Below are 20,045 nucleotides of genomic sequence, written 5' to 3' on the forward strand. Positions count from 1 at the left end.
CCACTTACCTGTGTCCGCCCAATATCCCTCTATACCTTTCCTATTCATGTATTTATCTAAATATCTTTTAAATGTTATAATTGTACCACTTCTGGCAGTTCATTCCACAAATGTACCACTCTTTGTGTGAAAAAGTTGCTCCTCAGTTTAATTTGAAATCACTCTCCTTTCACTTCAAAAATATGCCTCCTAGTTTTGAACTCCTCCACCCTCGGGAAAAGACCTTTGATATTCACCCTTTCCTTGCCCTTCATGATTTTTTGAACCTGTAAGATTGCCACTAAACCTCTGACACTCCAGTGATAAAGGTCCCAGCCTGTTCTTATCACTTAAATCCTCCAGTCCTGACAACATCCTGGTAAATCTTTTCTGAATCCTCTCCAATTTAATAATATCCTTCTTAAAGCAGGATGACCAGAACTGTACACAATACTCCAAATGTGGCCTCGCAAACCTTCTGTACAAACTCAACATGACATCCCAACTCCTATACTCAATGGTCTGAACAATAAAGGCAAGCAAGCTAAATGCCTTCTGAACCATCCTGTCTACCTGTGAAATGCCTTTTAAGGATCTGTGCACCTGAACACCTAGCCTTTATCGTTCGCTTCCTCTTTTACCAACAGAGGAGAATATATCTCCTCAATCCCCACTCACAATTAGCCCAAACCCTCATTACTCATAATCACTAGACTTAATTTTCGTTTCATCGGAGTTTGTTGAAACAGTTTGCACACAAGCCAATACCTATCAATACTGTGGTCGTGTGTCTACTGCCAGTGATACAGAGAGAAGACAGCCATAGTGAAGAGGATGCATTGAATGATAAACTAAGAAAAAGTGGGAATAGAAATGTGTGAGATAAAGAATAAAAGAGATGGAAATAAACTGATATAATGAGTGTGAGAAATATCGTGATAAAACTCGAGGGAGACAATGACTGAAAAGGAAAGAGTTTTTAGAAACTGAAACAGAAAGAGTTTTCTGTTCAAAATGTGAACAGAAAACCAGGGAAGAGGTGACAAAATAAAGTGTAGAAGGGGAGATCAACTAAGAGATAAATTACAAGGAAAAAGGAGTCATATAGGCATACGTTTGGCATTTTCATTATATTTCATTAGGCAATGGACAAAATAGAGAAATGGCATAAATAGCTGATCTTTATTCTGTTATCATAGACATTCCAGCAACCTACTATTAAAGAAATAGAAAGCAATAAGGAGAATCCTTAGAAATTCCATTGATAAGATTTCTGTCGAGAGTAATAACACTGGAGATCTGCTAATAAGTTTGAATTCAAATTGAAGTGAGACCTTCCATTTGGATATGAGGGCAGATTGATGGAGAAATCCCTTATGCTTGATCTTTTCTTGAGGTATAGGAGGCTTGAATGGTTCAATGCTTCAGCCACAGAAAGATAGTATTGAGAGAAAGTGCAAGAAATATTGAGATAAGATTTGAAAGCAACTGAAATTTACTTTTCTGAAAACTACCAAGATTAAGTAACTACTACAAAAAATGAAAAATGAGATTACAGTATTTCAGGATAATTTGTTTAGATGTATGAAAATTCTATTGAACCAAGGTAACAATTGTTCATAATAGTGGAAAACATTTTCAGGTGACAATTTCAAAAAGGCTGCAACTTAGAGTATCTCAGATAACTTAATTCACTTTATCTAACTTGAAGTTCTCTTTGCAAAGACATTATTGTGTCTCACAGTTAGTATGGCAGTATTGCTTTCAGAGACATGCTCACGTTATCATCGCTGTATCAAAGCATGTGTCTCGAGTCATTGTCATAGAATCGTAAGAACAGAAACAGACCCTTTGGTCCATACTGACCATCATCCCAAACTAACTTAGTCCCAGCTGCCTGCACTCAGCCCGTAAGCCTCCAAACATTTTTTTAGTCATGTACATATCCAAATGTCTTTTAAACATTGAAACTGTACTAGCATTCTGCATTTCATCTGGAAATTCATTCCACACATGAACCACACTCATGATTTTTTTTAAAATGCCCCTCATGTCTTTTTAAATTTTTTCTTCTCTCACCTTAAAAATATGTCCCCTAGTCTTGAAATCCCCTACGCTAGGGAATAGACACATGCCATTCACCTTATCTATACCCCTCATGATTTTATAAACTTCAATAAGGTCACACTTCAACTTCCTATGCTCCAGTTAAAAATATCCCAGCATGTCCAGCCTCTCTTTATAAATCAAACATTCTATAGCTGGCAAATCTTTTCTGAACTCTCTCCAGCTTAATAATATCCTTCCTATTACAGGATGTAATAGTCTCAGACATCATTTTACTTGGCGTCATTCGAAGCTTGCTGCTCCTTGTAGCTGAATAGACTTATGTTAGCCCAGACACTGATGTCCTATGAATGCAACATCTGTCTATATTAATCAGCTGTTATGAACATCTGTGGAATCTGTCAAGACCCCATTTTCCATGCCTGGTGTCTTCTGTTACAAGGGAGAAAATAAGCATTGCCACATCATTTAGAATTTCATGCTGAAGTCAAAATCCACTTCATGTTCCTGCGCCCCAACATTCCTGCATCCCAACATGTTTGATAGTTTCACCGGATTTGTAAAAATCTCAAAAAGCAAATAAATCTGACAATTATTCCAAACATATTGACAAATTTTAGTGAGATTCCTGTTGATTCAGCAGAAACAGTAGAAATGGGTTTGCCTGTTCAGAGACGGAAAGCTGCTGCAATTCAGCTGTCTGTTTCCTGCCACAGGGGAATTGGCAAATCTGCAGGATAGCAGCTGAATTAACTTTGAATAACAGCAGGTTTGATCAAATAGTAATAATGAGCTCCATCATGTACTTTGCTGAAGATCTGAGGGGAAAACAAAATGTGTAGTAGAGGCATTGAAGGGGAGATCTTGTTCTTCATTGTTCCTATCATCATTCTCCATTGCAAGGGAGATGATTGAACCATTATTGTTTTTATTCTCCCCACTTCCACCTGTCCAAATGACATGGCTGAAAATATCACTGGCATTGATAACTGACTTTCTCAATAAGCAAACCATGAAAAAGAAGCAAACATTGAAGTCAAAGTTTGAGCTGGAAGATTACTGTTTTGTAACCTATCCTTAGGTCTCTTTTGTGTATCATCACGTTGTCCTATAACAATTCTGTTTCCTTCTTATATACAGAAGGATCTATGTCAGGTAGAGAGGCTAGTAGCTATCATATAAATAACATTAGATTAATGGAACAGCATAGAAATTTTCAATGATGAAAAGAAGTGCTATCCTTTGTATCAAATGTATTGTTTGAGGGCAAGTGTGGAGAAAATAATCACTGAATATTGAAGTACCCAGTAACCCTTAATTTTGTCAAGAGAGATATTTACACATTATTGTACATATGTCAGCCTTCAACACTTCAAAAATAAAAGTTCAAAGTCAAAATGGTCCTTTATGTAAGTCCATGTGAAAGAAAGGAAACAAAATTCCAAAGCACCTTCATAACCAATGAAGTGTCATCACTGTTGGGATGCAGCTAATTTGCACAAACCAAACTCCTGCAAACAAAGCAATGTGTCAAATAATCTATTTTTAGTGATGTTGATTAATGGAAAAAATGTTGGCCAGGACACAGAGTATACTTCCATGAATTTTCTCCTTAATAGTGCCATGGAGTCTTTTACATCCAGCTGAATGGGATCTTGTTTCAGCTTGTCACCTAAACAATGGTGCCTTCCATTCAGCTCTTCCTCAATGCTATAATTTAATGCCAGCTTATGTTTTCATGCTCAAAAGTTTGTAGTGGGACTTGAACCCTTGTGCATTCTGACTCAGAATATTACCAGCTACGGCCGATGCAGAAAACAAGTGGTTACACTCAGTGACTTTTAAAGGAAGCTTCTTGCAACATTCCTTCACCCGTGTTAAAGACAAAAAAAGTCATAAATATCTAAACTGGACATAAATGATGAAACACAAGACTAATTTTCTCATGATCCAACAGCCTGCCATAGCTTTCTCCCTGTGAATAGGTTTTGATATATGGTAATTTGTTTCATGTATTTTACAGTATATTAAATCTGCAATGAATTTTGGGTACCACTTTCACCTAAGGACAGCTGGGCCTTTGTAATGTGAATATTGTTTGCCCACATTACAAAGGACCTGTTCTGGTTATTCTGCTCCGCACAGAAGCTCATTGCAAGTTGGGTCTGTGGGAGCCTTGCAGAACATTTCAGGGAGAGCATGTCATATAATGCTAGCATGCTGTGCTTTGTACAACTAGAGTAGGCACAAAGTGGATATGATGGAGGCTGATGAACTGGGTGAGTGGGATCAATCTTCCGAAGAAGAAGATGAGAACATTGTGCAGGGAAAGCACTACATTCTGTATGACAGTGCACAGCTGCATCAAGTGTTACAAGTCAAACAGGACTCAATTAATTCCCACTTCCAGTAGATGAGTGCTAGATCCAGTCTGTGAGATTGTTGGTACCCATCATGCAAGCAGCTAGTTTCTGTTCTAAGGGCCACATGTGATTACTATTTGATTTTTTTTCCTGGTATTGGTGGATGAAAATGAATTTTTTTAAGTGACTCAAGGTTTTCTTGTGTCTGATGGTCCCACAGAATCAATGATTCGTTGCTGGGATATGATAAACATGGGGGATACATTAGCAATGTGCGAGACAGGGTTGTAAGACAGGTTGTGGTTAAGAACAGGAGAGCTGGGTGAGCCTACATCTTCAACAATAGTTGGGGTTGAAGTGTGTAATGGAATGTGCAGTTGTACCTGCAAGGAAGTTAAAGACCTGCCACCCAGGTGCTGTGAGAAGTTTTGGTTTATGGCCTTATTGCATGGCCACTACATGCATGGTGAAGGCTAACTTTGGTCTGTCAATGCTTGACCTGGTACAAGGCTGAGTTCCAAAGTGGGCACTGATGGCAGGAATAATACCAGCAGAGGTAAGTTCTTCTGGCTACTCTCATAACTTAAAAAGAAACAGTCATTACCTACTCACTGATTAGATCTATTTTTCTCATGGTTTGATTCGTCAGGTGTTTTGAAACTTCTCTCCCCAAAAAATTGCTTTTGCTTCTCTCTAAGCTTCCAATTCACCTTAGTACATTTTTAGTATTTAACCACGCTTCCTGATATGCCCTAAATCGTTGGTGGGTCAAGTTAAACGGTTATCTGTGAGTGCTTTGTTCTGACATCACTTTGTAATGTTTTATTCCCTGTACATTCCCTTCTCATTGTTTAAGTCCTTGGACCAATCCCACGTGTGTACTCAATCTTTATATGTAACTGGCATCTCTCAGCCACTGCTTTTTAGCTGCAACATTTATTTCAAAATTGATGTTTGAAGACTGCTTTGAAGCAGACTGTATATTTGTCTTATTGTTGCTGAATGAAAAAGCAGAAAACTGTTCAGGGACATGCTGCTCTTTTCTTTCTTGCCACATTGAGGCCAATTATCGAAAAGTACATCTGTCCACATGAATATAGAAACTTAGAAAACAGGAGCAGGAGAAGGCCATTGAACCCTTTGCTGATCATCCGAATCAGTCTTCTGTTCCCACTTTCTGTTCATTCCGTTTAATCATTTCAGTTGTAAGAATTATGTATAAACATTTAATGTTTTGGCTCGAACTGCATTTTGCGGCAGAGAAGTCCATAGGCTCACCACTCTCTGTGTGAAGAAATTTCTCTTCATCTCAGTCTTAAATGGCCCCTCTGTGTCGTTAAGCTATGACTCCTAGTTCTGGACTTCCTGGTCATCCTTGCTGCATTTAACCTATCTCGTCCTCTTGTAACTTTATTGGTTTCTCCGAAATTAGATTCTCCACAGTACGGAAACAGGCCATTTGGCCCAACAAGTCCACACCGACCCTCTGAAGAGTAATCCACTCAGACCCAATCCCCTTCCCTATATTTACTCCTGACTAATGCACTTAACACTATGGGCGATTTACTATGGCCAATTCACCTAACCTGCACATCTTTGGACTGTGGGAGGAAATCGGGGCACCTGGAGGAAATCCATGCAGACACGGGGAGAATGTGCAAACTCCACACAGACAGTCACCCAAGGCTGGAATTGAACCCATGTTCCTGGCACTATGAGGCAACAGAGCTAACCACTGAACCCCTGTGCTACCCCACCATGCTGAGATTCTCTTCAGTTTATCTTAACTCCAATAAATATAGCCCTAACTGATCCAGTCTCTGTTCATTCACCAAGCCATCCCAGGAATCAGCCTGGTAAACCTTTGTGTCCCTCCATAGCACTACCTCAGATGTCGTCTCAGTAAGACTTTGCACAATTGCAACAAGACATCCCTACTCCTGTATTCCCATGTCAAATATGTGCAAACCAGAGAAAGACATTGTGTGATTTATTCCCTGGCATTGAAGGCATTTGAATTTGTGGGAGAATTGTTACCTGTAAGACCCAGGAACCTTGTTAGAGTTCAGAGAAGGTTGGGGGAACCAAAGAGCATTTTTAGAGAGCCAGGTCATGTGCAAGCTGTGCAGGTGCTACTTTGTGTAAAATGAAGATAAGAAACAAATTGAATCTGCAGTGTTGCCTTAACATAGGAAAACAAACCAAAACATATTTCAGGAAAACTACTGTACAAACATTGCCACCAAGCCTACCGCAGGAGAAATGAGATCAGGTGATCAAAGCTTGGTCCCATAAGTAGCTTTTAAGCTGTGGCTTAAGTTAGAAATGCACCATATACCGGCAAAGACTTTTAGAAAGATATTTCGGAGCTTTGGGTTTTGTCAGTTGAAAGCTGTATGCTTCAAAAGGCCTTGTTGAAGCTCTTCAACTGAGCTCCAGCTTTAGAATCCTACCCCCAGCCTTGACAGTCAATGTAGGGCAAGATGGTACACTGCACTGTGAAAGAAGGATTCACTAATTAAAGGGACCTTGGCATGGGATAGACTGCTCAATTCAGTGTGGATTATTGAATTTTCAGAAGCCTCACATAAGAAGCCAGGTTAGCTGCTCCTGTAGGGTTCTGGTTTGTATCAGTAATTTGCTGATTTTTTTTTAGGTTGTTTGAATCACTCCCAGATCCCTAGTTCTGCTGCTGGACTTATTTAGGCGAAGTGAAAAGAAGAAGACAGTAGACAGGTGTTTCAGGGAAAAACACTCTCTGTGTTTATTAAATTCAAAAGGTAAATATAACACAAGAAATGGAGGCAAATATAATAAATAGTGAAATTGACACAAGCAGCTATTCAGAGGACAGTAATTAAATACACTATTAAATCAAATACAGGGTAAACACTGCTAGAACTAAACAGCAGTTTTAATTATTGAAAACTTTAATCAGACTTCCTACCCTTGGGGTTCCTGCACTGTTACCATCCACCTTCCACTCTCTGCTAGCTAGGTTGAAACTTTGGGGTCTCGGGAGTTTAAGCTCACCACTGAGGAAAAATGCAATTTTGACTTACAGCTGACAGTTCCTGCTTGCCATATCCAGTGCCTCGAGGAAGATTTGAACAGTGTCGGCCTTCGTCTGGGTTGAGTCCGCAGATGCAGTGGGTCGTGTATTGGATTTATTGGTTGAGTATTGATTTTCCTTACTTTGTGGTGGTTTTTCTGAGCCGGATTTCACCTCAGGATATGCCTGAGGCCTTGGGATGTTGGTTGAGTCTTTGGTTTTCAGAGATATTCAGTGCTCAGGTCTAGTGGTCATAAGGGGTTGCCGTTGGTTCCCCTAGTAAGGAACAGGCCTGTGTTGTGAGGTTTCAGAATTGCTGCTGAGATACCTCTTCCAGAGTTAGCTATGCAGATAGTGCTTGGAGTGATAGCTTTTTTGGATCCCTCTTCTGAAGATAGCTGTGGGAGCGGCTTTTAGGGAGATAGCTCTCTCAGGTGAGATGGGAATCTGTAATTATACTAATTGTGGGCCTCTTCAAGCCAAATCTGCATTTGCCATTGTATCATTGGTATCTCCTTTCAGAACAATTAGATTCCTGACAGTTAGGAGTATGTGTAAGAGTATTTTGATTGAGGTTGAATGCCCAAGTTCTCTCTGAATAAATATTGATTGAAGTTGAATGTCTGGTATCTGTATAGGCTCCATAATGTCTGTACTGGAGTAGCCTGAGAGGTAAAAGTTAGGTTCAGCCTGAGTGTTAGGCCTGACTGATTGTTCTCTTAGATTTGAGGTGTGAATTGGATTTTCAGGCTGACCAATGGTTCAGACAGCCATCCCTGTGTTTGTGTACAGAGGAACCTCGATTATCCAAAGGACACGGGCAGGGAGTATTTCATTCAGTTAATTGAATTCTGGATAATCAAATGCGGATAACATAGTTTAGCTAAGCATCGGGACCTTCCGATCTTGCTGGATAGTCCGACACTCGATAATCTAATACCGGATAATCAAGATTCCTCTGTATTTTTCCCAGAGCTTAGCCTTGTTGCCACCCCTTTCTTTGAAAAGTTTTGGAAAATCCTGGGTTCTGGTTCAGTGTTTTAGGTGATGGGAAGTTATGCTCAATTCTACCTCCCCAGGTCTGTTACACTTGCCTGGAAGCCCCGCTGTGTGATAACAATGTACAAAATTAGCACAGGAGTAAGGTGTTTGTCCTCATGATCCTGCTCTAACATACACAAATATCTTGATCATTTGTGGCCTTAATTTATCATTGCACACCTGCACACCATAACCCTCAATGCCCTTATCAATCAAAAATTTGTCTAAATCAATCGTCAATACATTTAATGACACAATCTTTACTTTTCTTTGGGGAAGTGAATTCCAAAATCAAGCTATACTCTGAAATAAGTAATTCCTGTCATAAATAGGAAAACACTTAGTTTTAAACTCTGCCACCTAATCGAGGTCCCCAACGAGATGAAGCATCCTTTTCTTAGCATCTGTTCTGTCAAGCCTTTGATCCGAGGGACTGAGGGAAGAAGATCTTTCTCAAGTATAGAAAGTCTGTGTGGAGTTTGCATGATCTTCCCATGTCTGCCTGGGTTTCCTCCCGCAATCCAAAGATGTGCAGGTTAGGTGAATTGGCCATGCTAAATTGCCCATGCTAAATTGCCCATGGTGATAGGTGCATTAGTCAGAGGTAAATATAGGCTCGGGAAAGGGTCCAGTCAGGTCACTCTTCGGAGGGTCGATGTGGACTTGTTGGGCTGAAGGGCCTGTTTCCATGCTATAGGGAATCTAATCTAATCCTTTCACTCTTTACAGATACTGCTAGACCTGCTGAGTATTTCAATAGTTTCCCTTTTTATCTTACGCTCATCCTATTGCCTCTTGTATGCACACCACACAGTCACTGTCTACAGTTATTCTTTCTGGAAGTCTCATTCACTTGAAAGCTCTGCCGTAAGGTGGATTCTAGCAAAAAGATAATGATGAGGCAAGTTGCCAACAAAAACAAAGAGACGAGAATGTTTGTAGAATGGGAAGTTCAGAATTATTATAGACTTTATCAGCAAGCACATCACATGTAGATGGGTGTGATTTGCAGTCTTTCTTCAAATCTTCTTACCCTGGGGAAGACAATATGATTTTCCTTCCCATCTTATTACAAAACGAGCTAGTTGGAATTCAGTTAGTTAAATTTCTGCTAACAAGATATTTGTCTTCCTGAGGTACTGATCTTAACACATCTTGAGAGACATGATCCTCTGCCTGTAGACCTAATTTTGAGCATTATGCCTTGCTGAATAGGATCCGTCTGCTCAATGGGCCAGCATGTGCTGAGGACAATATGACTGGTCTGGTGCTTTTGGAATTAGAATTCTTCTTACTCTTCAACAGAGAAGCAGTTGGAGTTTCATCAACTGGCCCCATGTCCTGATGAAGATTGACAACAAGGCAGTGCTGAAAGGTTTCAACAGTCAGTGGTCAGGCAGGGAAAGCTCTCTGTGAGAAGGACTGCTGTGAGCAACAACCCTATTCAAAATATTGTGATCAGTTTTAGGGCCCATATCTGAGGAAAGATATGTTACCATTGAAGGAGGTTCTGACGAAGTTTACAAGAATGATCCCGGGCTAAAGGGCATGAGGAGCAGTTGAGGACTCTGCATTTGTAATTGATAGAGTTTAGAAGGATGAGGTGGAGTCTGATTGAAACTTACATGATTCGGAGAGGTCTGGATTGAAAGGAAGTGGCGAAAGTGTTTCTATTGGGGGGAGAGACTAGGAGCCAAGTCCACAGCCTCAGAACAAATGGACAATGCTGGTACGACTCTTTGGAACTCAGTAAATCATATCAGACTAGAAATGTTAAAATGGTTTCTCTTTCCACAGATGGTGCCAAACCTGCTGAGTGTCACCAGCATTTTCTGCTTTTATTTCAGATGTCCAATCTTCAACAGCCAGCTTCCACCATACTTTGCTTTGATGTAGATGAGATCATGCCAGCTTTCCAATCCAACCTACTTTTCAAGGAATTCATCTTGCTATTGCATTCAGGTTGGCCTCTCCTTGCCTAGGAAAGTTATTCAATGTACCTTCACTCTTGATCCTTCATAAATGAGGGAGATACTCCGAATTCATTATTCCCATTCATAGTTACACTTGAATAGAACTTCATTATACCACATCATGCTAATGTGCAGTGGAAACCTGTCTTCTGGTTGCTTCTAATCAGCAAACCTAAAACATAACAGAAGCTAAGAAGTAATTAATAATGAACCTGTCAATTTTGCAATTATAACAAATAGCATTTTGAAACAACTCACTTGCATGCTTTCTACGATACAGCAGTCTACCCTGCCATTAATTCATAAAATTCACAGTGATTAAATATTTGATTGTTTCAAAGTGTCAGAATTCTTCTATACACTAACCTAACAATACCTCATCAATAGAAAACATCTTGTAGAATCTTTTAAAAAGCAACTAACTTATTCTATGGCACTTATTAGAGTTAGGATTAGAAATTTCACCCTTGACTATCGCAAAGGAACCTTGGTTAAATGTGGATTCAACTTTGAAATGTCAGGTGCTTACACCCACAAGTGTGGATGCTATCCAAGATGTGATAATACTTAACCTCACAGGCTACTTGGCCTCAGATGAAGAAGTGGACAGCTGGTGTTATATTCCCCTGAGGAAAGCCAATCCAGGAAAATATTAAACATCCGGAATGGATGCAGCAAAGTTTCAAAAAAAGCCCTAATTTCTAGGAGTATTTGATATTTCAATCTTTTCCTTAAATGAAAATGTGTTATGAAAGAATTAAAGTAAACAAGGACCCCAAAGTTTTCAGGAGATAAATTTCAGAAATGTTTCATGTCAATGCAGTAAGCCAAGCTTAAAGTTGTGGAAGAAATTTAAACATTATTGAAAATAAAGAAATTTGAAAGATATTGTTTCTGGTTTATCTGAAAAGAAAGATATTAGTTCATCTTGTTCAAGTGGGGTAAAAAAGCTCAAAATTAAATTTTAGCATGGGCATGGATGAATTGTAATTGATTATTGGACATAACCATAAATCTGTGGTTAGATGTGTCTGATGGGTGAGCAAAGGGATATATATTAAACCTGCAATTATGTGTTGAACTGGCTCTGAGTTACCAACAACTTGCAACTTGTGGCTGAGATATAGCACTGCCATAATTTGTTTCTACTCTATAACAGAAAATACATTTTAACAGGTTGATCCTCAGGTTGACCCATCTAACTATTTGCTGTAGAGAATGAACTACTGGTGAGCTTTAGCAAGAAGAGGCACTTGTCTTGCACAAAAAAGACCAATTATAGCATAAAAGTAATAGGTGCAAATTACATTGATTAGTAGCTATAATTGAGATTATCATTGTCATATGTGATAGATTGCCTCGATTGAGATCTCATGTTCGACTCTTCAATTCTCCACCCAAATACAAAGTCATCATCAGATTGGGGGCAGCTTAATGCAAGCTTACAGATCCTTATTCTCTCCAGACTATTTCCCTTTCCAATGTTGCTGGCTTTTAATCTCTTCATTGCCCACTTTGTTCCTCTACAAGCCGAGATGTGAACGTTTTCTTTAGGGATGCTGCTTTTGTCCCATTGCTGCTCAGAAGACTGTTGACAACTATTGCCATTTTGTTATTATAAACTCATGGTTCTTCATAATTATTGTTTTGTCGCTACAGGGTTGAATGGATTTTCTCCACCACTGTTTCTTTGAGGCACACATTAACTATGGTGCCCCCGCAGATCACCAGATGATATTGGGTACTGGGTTAGCAATCACCTGGAGGTTATAGTTGGGGTATATCAATAAGAGGTACTTATCTTGCATAATGAGAGGTGATTTATTTCATTTTTATGCAGGGACAAGTTACATTGATTAGATGGACTAATTAGTTAAGTCAATCAGATCCTAGAGTTGATATGTATGCATCTATTGAGACTTGCTTAGACTTCCTGATTCTCCAAACACTGTGTGACATCATCAGATAGGATGAAGCTTACTATAACTTCAGCAATAACTCTCCTCACCATTACCCAACACAATAGTGTACACATACCACAAATAACTTTTGGTGGTCTTGGAAAGGAAAAGCTACATTTTTGTATTGATCCATTGTGACCTTGTGTGGACACACATCAGCTCATAGCAAGGTCATCTCATTACAGGCAAAACTACATAATGAGGCAGTCCCAAAATCTTTAACTTCAAATGATAGATGTTTTTACACATGCAAATTGATGAATTGGAATTGTTCTGTAACTGTGTGAGTGAATAAATTCAAAATAAATTAATGCATCTTTAAACAGTAAATATATGATTTCCTGACTGAACTGTGGCAGATCTGATAGTTGAAGACTAGCAAGGAGACAATGTCACTGCAATGAGAATACTGTTTTGAGATTGGCATGACTCTACAATATGCTTTGTTTATGCAACACCTGCAGGAATTCATTGTCCAACTCAAGCATGTACTCAATTCAAATGAAAGGCAATTGTGTTCATAAGAGGACAGTTGAGTGAGTCTGCCACATTAATGTGTTCAGGTGAATTGGATTTAGCTACCACAATACAAAAATGTGAGTTGAGATAAATAAAAGTCTGTTAATCTAAATGTCCTTCTTTAATTTCCTCTAATTAAAAAATTCTACTGGGGCTTGGGCATTGTGACATTTCTTATCTATGGGAGAGATGCAGTCAAAATTGGAGCAAAGCTTGATACAAATTTACAACTTACTTCTCTATGGATTAAGTTTCTTTTCAATGTGGCTAGTTTTTACTTTCTTCCTTAACCACACCATTTGTTTCTGCACTCCCTACCAGCAGTGATGTGAAAGCTTCCTTCTGGAATATTAGTTTTCCCTTGGTGCTGCTCCCAAGAGTGCTGATGATTACTTGTCATTTTTAATTCGAAGCTCATGTATCTTTGGAAAGTTTTTGTTTCTCCAGGGTTGAATGGATTTTCTGCACCATTGTTTCCATTGGGCATTTCATCAATGGATCTGAATACCAAGTCAATTATACTAAAAGTGTATCTTTCAACATCCTTCCCCCTCCCGGCCCACAGTTTTGGAAACATTTTCCCCCTTGTTGAGCATTTTGACCATTCATGCCAACTTCATCTCAAGCTTCTTCTTGCAAACATTAATGGCCTAGGTGAGTCAGTGGCCAGTTGCAGGAGCTTCAATGGGATAGTTCCCAATCTGGCAGTGTGTTTTCTCATTGAGTTTTCTAGGTGTGATGGAAGAGACATCCCATCTCTGAGAACTGTTGGTCATATAAAGGCTGGCAGTTCTCCAGTGTCACCAGCACCACTTGGAGTAATGGTCAATGCCAATGCTGTGGTAGGCATGAGGAGAATGGTAATCACTGAAACACAGCTAAATGGAATTGATTTGCAGGCATCAGTCAGGCTGGTTCCTCTTATGGATGGAGGTGGAAGGGGCAACTGGAGGGTTTTCCCACATAGCTGGTCCTTTTGCAGAGCACTGGGTACTCAGTAAGGGTGGACCCACCCCACCAGGCCATAGGCATACCTGACAGAGTTTACCTGGCTTACTGGCTGACTCTCCAAATCCTGTCCACCTTTTATAACCCATGGGTCAAGATTGTGATGGAATCTCAAGAAAGGAAGAGGTCTACCCAAATTTACCCAAGCCTGAACCTATCCCTGGCGCCAATTTTATCTATACCAGCTCTTCAGCCAACCAAACCAACTGGCTCTTTAAGGAGTCCAAGTGGTTGGGGCAACATGCATTTTTACATGTATATTGCAGCCTGAACGGCAATGGGAGAGATTCCAAATTATTTTCATCGTACAGTTATCCAAGGACCTTTAACTTCCTTGGCTGTGTTCTAAATGCAGAATTGGAATTTGAACTTGGAGCTGATGAAGATGAGAACTGCGCCACAGCACCACTCCTTGGGAGAATTCACTGAGCTAAATGTTACAAGGGAATTCATCTACAGAAAATATCTTATATCCAAAAGTCGAAAACAGCTCTTTCTAGGAGTTCAATAATTCCAACCTTATTTAATGATGATGAAACAACATGTTGGATTTACTTTACAACTTGCAATAGAACTGTATCTGTATAATTATACAATAGAATATATGCCATTCCCTTTTTCCACTCTGGGAACTTTGTGTTTTTCAATCGATCTTTTTGCATTTCACCTAGAAGTGAACCTTAAAAGCCCTTAACTAATTGATTTGCTCATTTCATAATCAGTAGCATTTCTTTGTTCTTCGGTGCCAAGCCAACATTCTGTAGCTGAACAAATTTCCAAAGATGCATTAACATCATATCTACAATTGAGTAAAAAAAGATATATCTTTACAAAAGTGTATTGATCTCGCATGGCAACATCTATTCTAAGTTATGATTTTTAAGGCTGAATTCACCATTCTCTGTTTCTGAAAAAGAAGTCTCATTGTATCTCCGACATTTGTTTGGAGACGCTGTTTCTACTGTTTTACAAATGTGCAGGTGAGCCTTTCATTGCATTTTGTTTTCTTGAGTGTCCCATTACAGTTTTATCGTTTAACCTTTCAGAGAACATGTTACCAGGAGAATCTGCTGGTAGGGAATGGAGTGAGGGAGAGGGAACAAGCAGTTTCTTTACACACTGTTCAGAAAAGGTCATGGAATACTAGTTTACTCTTTTTTTTATAAAACCCATTGCAAATCCCTGATGACTTAATAAACCAGCTGTTTCTAAGCATGGCTATGTTTAGAAGTACTCCCGATTGTATTATTTCAAGTTTATTTGAATACATAGGTTGAACAAATAAGCCTTTTGGGTGCTAAATGGATGCCTTTGCCTGCCATATAACAGGCAAGAAGCACTCATTCAGGATGCCCATAAAATGTGTACCTGTAGTATTGTGTAGGCCACAGAATAGCCATTCAATGCTCAATATCTAACAGTCTTTTGAAACTTTGACCTTTGCCTGTGCAAAGAAGGAATCAAAGGTGCAAAATTTAATTCAGTGCATTAGCAGTTGAGGTGATGCCGACTTTATCCTTTCTGCTCATTTCAAATGATCATGATGTGCAACCCAAGCAAGAGGCATTGTTGACTAGATGCACATTCAGCTGGGGACCCAGGTGCACGTGAGATATGGTTAATTGCTTGACTGGCAACAGAACCATCCTTAAAGGGGGAGGTGCACTCAGGCTGCAATAGCTGGTGAAACTACTGGTGTGTGAAAAAGACTTTGAGCAAACAAATAACATTATTAATGGAGCAAGAACCATGAGAGGGTGCTCCCAAAATCTCAAGAGGTGTTAATAACCTCAAATCCACTTGCCACAAATGAGGTGCCAGAGGGACTGGAGAAATGCTAATGTTATCCCATTGTCAAAAAAAAGGGAGATAGGGATCGACCAGGAAATTACAAGATTGGTTGGTGTCACCTAATGGTGGGAAAGTTATTAGAAATAATTCTGAGGGACAGCACATGTCTGTACTTAGTGACCAAATAAATTAATCCAGGTTAGTCAACATGGATATGCTAGACAAAGTTTATCAAATATTAAGAGGATGTAATGATAACTGTTGATGGGAGTTATGCATTTGGTGTAATTTAAATGGACTTCAGCAATTTATTTTGCTAAGGCCATTCATGAAAGGCTAGTCAAGGAAGAAAAGTTGTCATAGTCTCACCAGATCATAGGACTGTTCCCTGATTAGACAGAGATGACTGGTGATAGTGGCGTAACCTGAGGGTCACCATGCCTCGGGCAGATGGAGAGGTTGAGAAAGATATCCCTTTGTGGAACCCATTGTATCCCCAGCCGGTGCAGGAATTGAGCCCATGGTGTTGTTATCACTCTCTACCACAAACCACCCATTTAGATCCTATGGGATCCAAAGCAACATGGCGCACTCTATCCAAAATTGACTGAGAAGCAGGAAGCAGAAGATAGAGGGATCTTTCTGTGAATGGAAATTTGTTTTCTGTGGGGTTCATAAGGCTTGGTGGTCCTTTGCAGTTTGTGGTGTACATTAATGATTTGGATTTAAATGTAAGGTGTATGATCAAGGAGTTCACTGATGGCATGAGCATTTGTAGGATGGTAAATAATGAGGGGGACAGTTGTAAGTTGCATAAAGAATCAAAAAATTGGTCAGTTGGACAGAGCAGTGACAAATGGAATTCATCTCAGAATAGTGTGAGATATGCATTTAGGGAGGGTCAGTGAGGTAAGGAATTACTTATAAACAGTAGGTTGCTGGAAAGAACTGAAGATCCACTGACCGTAACATGTATATCCACAGATCCCTGAAGGTAGCAGGGCAGGTCGATAATGTTGTTAAGAAGGCGTATAGGATGCTTGCTACTATTAGTTGAAGCATAGCAAACAGAAGCAATTGGTTATGCTGGAACAGGTTATGCTGGAACTGGTTATGCAACACCTGGAGTACTTCATGCACTTCTGCTCACCACATTATAAGAATGGGTTGGCCTGGAGAGACGAAGGAGGAGGTTTGTGGCGTTGATGCCTTGGCTAGAGTGTCTGAGATATGAGGAAAGATTGGGTTGGTTGGTGTTGCTTTCTTTAGAGCAGCTAAGTTTTAAAGAGACCTGATTGATGTAAGATTATGATGGCATAGGTAGCATAGATAGGAAGGTACTTTTTCCATTAGTAGAGGGATCAATACCGACACGCATAGACTTAGAAGTCACACGACACCAGGTTATAGTCCAACAGGTTTATTTGAAATCACAAGTTTTCGGAGTGTTGCTCCTTTGTCAGGCTAAAAGGAGAGTTGAGGAGAACGTTTTATTCACTTAGAGGATAGTAGAAATCTGAGATTCACTGTCTGAAAAGTTGGTTGAGTCAGAAACTCTCACAACGTTTCAAGAGTATTTTGATATTCATTGTATTGCCATAGCCTCAAGGGCTATAGACTAAATGCTAAAATATGGTATTAGTGTAGTGTAGCTAGATCTTTGCTTCCTGCTCTGCTGCAAAGGTCAATGAATCTAAGTTTGTTGAAAGGAAGAGAGAAACCACATTCAGCCTTCGGATCTGGCTGCAGTTAAAACAAAATTCATAAGCACATAAGAGGAACAGGAATAGCCATCAAACGTGCTCTGTCTTTGAATGCAATCAAAGCTGATCTAAGGGCACAATTCCACTGTCTTGCCTATTCTCCAAATCCCTTGATTCCCTAAAAAAATCAAAATTCTTTCTATCCTTGCTTTAAACGTACCAATGACTGAACAAACACAACTCTCTGATGTGGAGAACTGCAGAAGTCTATAAAGATTTGAGTGAAGAAATTCCTCCTCATCCCAACCTAAATGAAAAAATTAATTCACCCCTTTGTCCTACGATCTAGCCCCTGTGTTCTAACAGTAGAGAAAGTCTCTCAGTGTCAATCTTGTCAAAGTCTTCAGAATCTTTCAGAAGACTACCTCTTACTCTCCTAAACTCTAAAGTGTAAAGACCTAATTCAGTTTGCTTCTCATCCCCAAATAGCTCTTCTATCCTGAGAATTATTTTCTTAATTAAGGAAAGGAAGAATCTTCCCTTTCTGATCTTCCTTAATATGGAGACCAAAGCTGTTCATAATATTTCAGATATAGTCTCATCAAAACCCTGCATGATGTAGCAAGCATTGTACACCAATACTTTCGTTATAGACTATAAATAGCTAAGAACTCAGCACAGATCCTTGAGTACTTCAATAGTTACAGCCTGCCAACTTGAAAATGCCTCATTTTATTTCCCCACTCTCTGCTTCTCTTCTGTTAGCCAGTTCAAATATCTCACATGAGTGGTCAAGGTTAATGAATGCGTGACTACTCACCCTATTCATTCACCCATCATTAATCAGACCAAACTTTCAAATTAAGCACATCACCTTTACACACTTTCCAATGGTGGATAGCTCTCACCTACTTCTAAAATCACTAATCTATCATATTCAATAAACAATATTAACTGTTTGCAGGTTACATGAATATGAACTACTCTAGATTCTTCAGGCACATTAGCATCATGTTTGTCACCTGACCAAGTGCGCATAATATCATCACAGTGTATGATGCTTTGTGCATTCAATCAAGTATTAACCTATTCAGAACCATAGGCAATCCTGGCCACCCTGTACACCTCATGCCTGTTCTTAATGCCATATCAAACCTTCCTTCTGCTTACCATTGCAAATCAGCCCCAACTGGCTCAGGTCTCGATCTCACCTCATCCCTCCCCGACCCTGATATCTCTCTCCCTTTTCTGATTGTACTTCATTTTCCTGTTGCTCTCTCATGATCCATGTATCATTCACAACCCGATTGCTTCAAATTCGCCTTTACAATTTACCAGAGGATAATTAATTGTGACACAATGGCCCAGAGTCCAGACCCATTCCGCCAGTAAGATGCTGGGATTACAAAGTAGATTATAATATTGAGAGTGGCCCAAGCCAGGCCCACACATTTCTAAGCCATGATAGTCACATGCATAGGTAGCGAGATTAATTTCACAAACCAGCATTACCTCTGAGGGTCGGGGGCTGGGGTTCAGGTGGCGACATCTCAACTTGTAATATGCAACTTTCTTTCCATTACTTTTGATTCATCAGACATATTTCAAACATGTTTCGCAAGTTAAATTCTAAAAATCAGTCTGAAATTCTGTTTGTAACATTAGGCTTTTTAACATTTTGATATGTGACATATCTTCTTATCTTGAGTTAACAGGAGATTATTAGAATTCATATTTTTATCCTGCACATGTTTTCCTTGGCTTCTTGGTAAAATTGCCTGAATTCAATACAATTAAACACATCCATTGATTCATGTTGCTAAAACAGTTGATCAACTTGCTGATTTTTTTTGTTGCCTTTTAGATTTTGATTTTGAAACTATAACTTGAATCGATCAGGTGGAAGTCTCCTTTCTCTGTTAAACTGTACATGTCCTCAAAGAATTTGACCACCACAGATGAGTTTAAAATAAATCACTGAGGCGCTAATGGTCCAGATATCTCATTGATGATTGTCTCCAATGAAGACAGTGGGTAATAAGTAACATCTTGCGCCCAGCTTCCTAAATGGATCCAAATCTGAAATTTGCCAAATGTGTCTTCCTAAGTTGATCTGTTATAACATTAATTTTCAGTTGACTGATTGCCATAACATGTTTTTCCCATATAACACATTTTATCAATGCCTGCCATAAGTGAGAATTTTTGGGAAGATATGTGTTATGTTTCACATAGGTGTTATGTGGAAAATATATTATTGTCTGTACTAATTATAGAATCTGATGAAGAAAGCTATTCTGACATAAACCCACGGTTTAAGCTTTACTGTACATTTGAATTCCTCATGAACACAGAACACTGCAATTGATTGCTTGGCTTGGGGATTCTATGGGGGTCTTCTGTTGCAACTTCACTGGAAGACGAGATGAATTTGTGGGAAAGTGAACCTATACCTGTATTTACCATATCCTACTTTTTTTTGCTGGGAGGTTACCCAGAATATGTTGCAAGGAATGTTACAGGGAAAAGGTAAGCAAACTGACGTATGGAATGTCAGGTCAGCCATGATCCTACTGAATGACAGTCCT

This window comes from Chiloscyllium punctatum, chromosome 14 (assembly GCF_047496795.1).
Source record: "Chiloscyllium punctatum isolate Juve2018m chromosome 14, sChiPun1.3, whole genome shotgun sequence".
Classification (NCBI taxonomy): Eukaryota; Metazoa; Chordata; class Chondrichthyes; order Orectolobiformes; family Hemiscylliidae; genus Chiloscyllium; species Chiloscyllium punctatum.